This window comes from Neoarius graeffei, chromosome 19 (genome assembly GCF_027579695.1).
Source record: "Neoarius graeffei isolate fNeoGra1 chromosome 19, fNeoGra1.pri, whole genome shotgun sequence".
Classification (NCBI taxonomy): domain Eukaryota; kingdom Metazoa; phylum Chordata; class Actinopteri; order Siluriformes; family Ariidae; genus Neoarius; species Neoarius graeffei.
In genome coordinates this window covers 2,917,507-2,924,764 of record NC_083587.1, presented here as the reverse complement: position 1 = coordinate 2,924,764, position 7,258 = coordinate 2,917,507, and positions in this window count along the sequence as shown.

Below are 7,258 nucleotides of genomic sequence, written 5' to 3'. Positions count from 1 at the left end.
CTTGTAGTCATCTAGCAATCATCACAAAGATGCCTACAAAAAGCCCCAAAATTCCTACTTTCCTGGACATAAATGATCCAGAATTTATCTTGTAGTGTCTTGATCTCCAGATCTTTAACTCAGCCACATATAAAGAGTTGTATACCTCCATGCTCTTCCAGGTTTTCATCTGTTTGTCCATGTAGAATGATGTCTCCAGCACCAGGTAGTTGAGATGTCAGGGAATTCAATGGATGGATAATTTTCCAACTCATAGGAAAAAATCCTTCTTTACTAATGTGAAAGGATCTATCCCATCGCAAAGAGCAACTTTCTTCAGTATATTGACTGTGCATTGGCCTCTAAACTGTGAAAATAATCTGAGATGGTTTCACTAGCTCTTTACATAATGTCAGCCAAATTGGTTTGCCAGACCATCACTTCATTCACCATAAGTAAGCAAAGCAAAAGTCAAGTGACTGAATGACACAACATCTTTTGACTGAGTATTTTCAACACTAGGGGGCATTTTACTCAAGCTGTTGCAATAATTCTTGGAGTCTATGGACTTTGACACTGCATATTTTACACTGGGGAATTTACTGTGTGTATACTAAAATATATTGTATATACTCATTGAATTTACCCTGAAGTTACCCCAGGGTAACTTCTAAGCAACTGAAGACCTCTCTCACATTAGCCAATGTTCATGAGTCCACCATCAGGAGAACACTGAACAACAATGGTGTGCATGACAGGGTTGCAAGGAGAAAGCCACTGCTCTCCATAAAGAACATTGCTGCTCATCTGCAGCTTGCTAAAGATCACGTGGACAAGCCAGAAGGCTATTGGAAAAATGTTTTGTGGATGGATGAGACTAAAATAGAACTTTTTGGTTTAAATTAGAAGTGTTTTGTTTGGAGAAAGGAAAACACTGCATTCCAGCATAAGTACCTTATCCCATCTGTGAAACATGGTGGCGGTAGTATCATGGTTTGGGCCTGTTTTGCTGCATCTGGGCCAGGACAGCTTGCCATCATTTGATGGAACAATGAATTCTGAATTATACCAGCGAATTCTAAAGGAAAATGTCAGGACCTCTGTCCATGAACTGAATCTTAAGAGATGGTGGGTCATGCAGCAAGACAACGACCCTAAGCACACAAGTCATTCTGCCAAAGAATGGTGAAAGAAGAATTAAGTTAATGTTTTGGAATGGCCAAGTCAAAGTCCTGACTTTAATCCAATCGAAATGTTGTGGAAGGACCTGAAGCGAGCAGTTCATGTGAGGAAACCCACCAACATCCCAGAGTTGAAGCTGTTTTTACGGAGGAATGGGCTAAAATTCCTCCAAGCCGGTGTGCAGGACTGATCAACAGTTACCGGAAGTGTTTAGTTGCAGTTATTGCTGCACACTGTAAAAAAAAATAGTTGAGAATACTTGAAATTTCAAGGCAACAGGCTGCATTAAGAATTTTATGTTTTGCCAACGATGTGCCCATGATAATCCAAACTATGATAAAACTGTTATCTTTATTAAGAATTCTTAATTAAGTCAATTTTCAATTCCTCATTCTGCCAACATAGATTTCTCTTTTTGCTGAACAGTGGCATTCACAGTAGTGCAAAAAGGCAATTGAGGATATCACAATTTTTTTTTTTTTAGATTTTTTTGGGGCTTTTTTCACCTCTATTTGGATAGGACAGCATAGAGACAGGGAGGGATCAGGAAATGACCTCGGGTCGGAACCGAACCCAGGTCCCCGGATTTATGGTATGGCGCCTTATCCACCTGAGCCACCACAATTTATCATTAAACTATACATGCCTTTTTTCATTGTTCTACACAATTACAAAACTTCAATATTGAAATAAAGTTTTTAAAACCCACATCGTGGGTATGGCGTCGTGGCTCAGGTGGATAAGGCACCATACCATAAACCCGGGGACCCGGGTTCGATTCCGACCCGAGGTCATTTCCCGATCCCTCCCCGTCCCTCTCTCCCGCTCATTTCCTGTCTCTACACTGTCCTATCCAAATAAAGGTGAAAAAAGCCCCCCAAAAAAGTCTGATAACCTCAATTGCCTTTTTGCACTACTGTGAATGCCACTGTTCAGCAAAAAGAGAAATCTATGTTGGCAGAATGAGGAATTGAAAATTGACTTAATTAAGAATTCTTAATAAAGATAACAGTTTTATCATAGTTTGGATTATCATGGGCACATCATTGGCAAAACATAAAATTCTTAATGCAGCCTGTTGCCTTGAAATTTCAAGTATTCTCAACTATTCTTTTTTTACAGTGCACAAGGGGGTCACACCAGATACTGAAAGCAAAGGTTCACATACTTTTGCCACTCACAGATATGTAATATTGGATCATTTTCCTCAATAAATAAATGACCAAGTATAATATTTTTGTCTCATTTGTTTAACTGGGTTCTCTTTATCTACTTTTAGGACTTGTGTGAGAATCTGATGATATTTTAGGTCATATTTATGCAGAAATATAGAAAATTCTAAAGGGTTCACAAACTTTCAAGCACCACTAAGTATCTTGGGGTCTTGTTCATGAGTAAGGGTGGGGGGGGAGCGGGAGTTGGACAAACAGATCGGGGCAGCATCAGCAGTGATGCGGACACTAAACTGGTTTGTTGTGGTAAAAAGAGAGCTGAGCCAAAAGGCAAAGCTCTCACTTTACTGGTGCATCTATATTCCCACCCTCACCTATGGTCATGAGCTATGGGTAGTGACCGAAAGAACGAGATCACGGATACAAGCGGTTGAAATGAGTTTTCTCTGCAGGGTGTCTGGGCTCTCCCTTAGGGTGAGAAGCTCAGTCATTCAAGAGAGACTCAAAGTAGAACTGCTGCTCCTCCACATTGAAAGGAGTCAGTTGAGGTGGTTCGGGCACCTTATTAGGATGCCCCCTGGACACCTCCCATGGGAGGCTCTCTGGGCATGCCCCACCGGGAGGAGACCCCAGAGCAGACCCATGACACGCTGGAGAGATAACATCTCTGGGCTGGCCTGGGAACACCTTAGTATTCCCCTGGAAGAGCTGGTGGAGGTGACTGGGGAGAGGGAAGTCTGGGCAGCTCTGCTTAGGGCCTCTGCATGCTCTTGCGACAAGGCTTTCGCAGATAGCTTTTTGCAGACAGTTGTAATTTATCGTTGAGCGGGGAGTAATAGGCGTGCGCGATGTTATTCACCACCACAATGCAAGGGGGCGCGAAGTCACGAAATCGCTAGGGGTAGTTGGTGGGTGTGGTTAGTGGAGTATTTATCCTCCAGTTACTTATAATGACTAGAACTGGAGAAGTAGGGAAGCAGAAGTGCGTGTACAGCGGATGTAGAGTGGACCAATCAGAGCCCTCTTGTCTGCGACGCTGTCTGCGAGGCTATATGTGGTGGTCACAATTTTTGGGAGGTGCGCGCGGAGCGTCTGCGAAGGGGGGGGCGCTTCGCAGACGCCATCTGCGAGGACTGGGTTGTCAGCATAAATTGGCCTTTAGGCTGCTACCCCCGTGACGCAGACAAGCGGCAGAAGATGGATGGATGGATAATTACCCTCCCCCTCCCCAATCCTAACTCATCCAATCCCTCAACCTAATCTACACACCCAACTTCCAACCCTATCCCTGACTCCTCCACAACCTGACTCCTCCTTCCCTAATTCCTTATTGAAACCATTCCAATCACCTAATCCTAAACCCAAACCTCTTCCACTTCTAATCCATAATCCTAACCTCTCCCATTCCCAATCCCTAACCCTCCACAACCTCCCCAATCCCTTCCAAATGGTTTATGCCTAACCCTACCTTCTCCCACTTCCAATCCCTAACTTCTCCTACTCCCAGTCCCTAACCCCAACCATCCACCATCCCCACCCTCCCAATCCCTTACCCTAACCTTTCCAAACCCCTAATCCTACCATCTCCCATTCCCAATCACACATACCCTCTACCACTTAACCCATCCCCAACCCAAACCAGGGCTTGCATTACCCCCCACCCATAACCCTAACCCAATCCCCTCTCTTTTATCACTTAAGGCCAATTTATGCTGACAACTCAGTCCTCGCAGATGGCATTGCAGATAGCGTCTGCGTAGCCCCCCCTTCGCAGACGCTCTGCGCGCACCTCCCAAAAATTGTGACCACCGCAGACAGCCTCGCAGACAGCGTCGCAGACAAGAGGGCTCTGATTGGTCCACTCTACATCCGCTGTACACACACTTCCACTTCCCTACTTTCCCGGTTTGGTTTGGTTTCACGACCGCCATTTTTAAAAACACGAGCGAAGATGGAGCAGCATGAAGAGCGGTTGATCGAGGAAGTGAGGAAGTACGTACATCTATACAACTCCAGTTCTAGTCAGTATAAGTAACCGGAGGATAAACACTCCACTAACCACACCCACCAACTACTCCTAGCGATTTCGCGACTTTGCGCCCCCTTGCATTGTGGCGGTGAATAACATCGCGCACGCCTATTACTCCCCGCTCAACGATAAATTACAACTGTCTGCGACAGCCTTGTCGCAAAAGCATGCAGAGGCCCTTAGTAAGCATGTATCTCATGAGAGAATCTTTAGCTTAACAGGTTAAAAGGTAGCCCATCCACTAGAAGGTTGTGGGTTTGATGCCAGGCCTTCACCTTACCAGGACCTCTCTTTCCACTTCAATAGGCCTGTGCATAGGAGAGTAGTTCCACTATCCCTACCCTATATTAACTCTATACCTAACCCCAAAATTAATCCTCACCCTGAACCCTAAAACCCAACTGTGGCAGTTCGGAGCAGGTGGGTGGAGCAGAGAGGACGGCAGGACAGAGATCAAGTTCCAATTTAGTATTTATTGTCACACTTTTCAGCATAACATTCACTCACAGACACACACACACACACACACGACGGGTGTCTGTTCAGGCAAGAGTCCTCTGCTCTCTGCTCTCACTCCCTATATATTGCGCGGTCACTGGGAAGACACACAAACACAGGTTAATTGCTCTCAGGTGTAGTGATTCTGCCACTCACCTTCCCTGACTCCGCCCTCCTGTCACAGACCAGCGCTTGACCACGCCCCCGCTGCCACATACCCCCACCGCCCGACTCAGGCCGGGTGGCCGTCCGGCCTGCAGCCGACTCCCCCCCCCCCCCCCCCCCTTGGCGGGAGAGGAAGTCCGCCATGACCATCTGCGCCCCCGGCCTGTGGACCACCTTGAAATTAAAGGGTTGGAGTGCCAGATACCAACGGGTGATCCGCACGTTGACATCTTTCATGCGGTGGAGCCACTGGAGGGGCGCGTGGTCCGAACAGAGGGTGAAAGGGCGCCCCAGCAGGTAGTAACGGAGGGCAAGGACCGCCCACTTGATGGTCAGACACTCTTTCTCTATGGTGCTGTAGCGCCCCTCACGCACCGACAGCTTCCTGCTGATATACAGGACGGGGCGGTCCTCCCCCTCCACCTCCTGGGACAAAATTGCCCCAGCCCTCTGTCCGACGCATCGGTCTGCAAAATAAAGGGGAGAGAAAAGTCAGGGGAGTGTAGAAGTGGCCCCCCACACAGTGCAGCCTTTACCTCTGAAAAAGCCCGCTGGCATTGCTCTGTCCACTGGACCGGATCTGGTGCCCACTTTTTAGTGAGATCAGTCAGCAGGCTGGTGACGTCCGAATAATTAGGTATAAACCTACGATAATAGCCAGCCAGCCCCAGGAACTGTCTCACCCCCTTTTTGGTCTTGGGCCTTGGGCAGGCCGCAATCGCTGCGGTCTTGTTAATTTGGGGACGCACCTGCCCGTTGCCCAAGTGGAAGCCCAGATACCATACTTCGACCCGCCCAATCGCACACTTCTTTGGGTTCGCTGTGAGACCCGCTCGCCTCAGCAACCTAAGGACGGCCCTTAGGTGTTCCAAGTGCCTCAGCCAGTCATTACTATATATGATGATGTCATGAAGATAGGCGGCCGCATAGGTGGCGTGGGGGCGGAGGACCCGGTCCATCAGCCGCTGAAACGTAGCGGGCGCCCCAAACAGCCCAAACGGAAGTGTGACGAATTGGTGTAACCCAAACGGTGTGGAGAAGGCCGTTTTTTCTCAGGATAGTGGAGTCAAGGGGATCTGCCAATATCCCTTCGTCAAATCCAGTGTCGAATAAAAGCGAGCCGTGCCTAGTCGATCGAGCAGCTCATCAAAACGAGGCATTGGGTACACGTCATATTTAGACACCGCGTTGACTTTCCTATAGTCCACACAGAACCGGACCGACCCGTCGGCCTTGGGTACCAAGACCACCGGGCTGCTCCAGTCACTGTGGGACTCCTCGACGATGCCCATTTCGAGCATGGTCTGAAGATCTTCCTGAACCACCTTTTTTTTGTGTTTGGGTAGCCTGTAAGGGCGGCTACGCACTACCACCCCCGGGGGCGTCTCGATGTGATGCTCTATGAGGTTAGTGCGACCGGGCAGGGGCGAGAACACATCCGAAAACTCGGTCTGCAACTGGGCAACCTCCGTGAGTTGGGTCGGGGAGAGGTGGTCTCCACAGGGGACCGGAGAGGTACGTGATGCCAATGTCCCTTTTTGAACCTCCGGCCCCAGCTCCGCCTTCTCCGGAACCACCGACACCAACGCCACGGGGACCTCCTCGTTACAGAGTTTAAGCAGATTGAGGTGGGAAATCTGTAGCGCCCCACCCCTGTCCGTTCGCCTCACCTCATAGTCGATGTCCCCGACTCGCCGTGTGACCTCAAAGGGTCCTTGCCACTTGGCGATCAATTTGGAGCTCGACGTGGGCAGCAGTATGAGTACTTTATCTCCCGGAGTGAACTCTCTAAGGCGCGTACCCTTGTTGTACAGGCGGGCTTGCCGTTCCTGGGCCTGCCGCAAATTCTCCTGAGTTAGGTGGGTGAGCGTGTGGAGTTTTGCGCGCAGGTCCATAACGTACTGAATTTCGTTTTTGCTTTGTGAAGGTCCCTCCTCCCAATTTTCCCGCAGCACATCTAGGATGCCGCGCGGCTTACACCCATATAATAATTCGAACGGGGAGAACCCCATGGAGGCTTGGGGGACCTCTTGCACTGAGAACAGCAAGGGTTTGAGCCACTTATCCTAATTACGTGCGTCCTCACTTACGAATTTTTTAATAATATTTTTGAGGGTGCGGTTGAACCGTTCAACTAAACCGTCCGTTTGTGGGTGATACACGCTGGTGCAGATTGGCTTAATCCCCAATAACCCATACAGTTCGCGCAGTGTCCCTGACATAAACGTAGTGC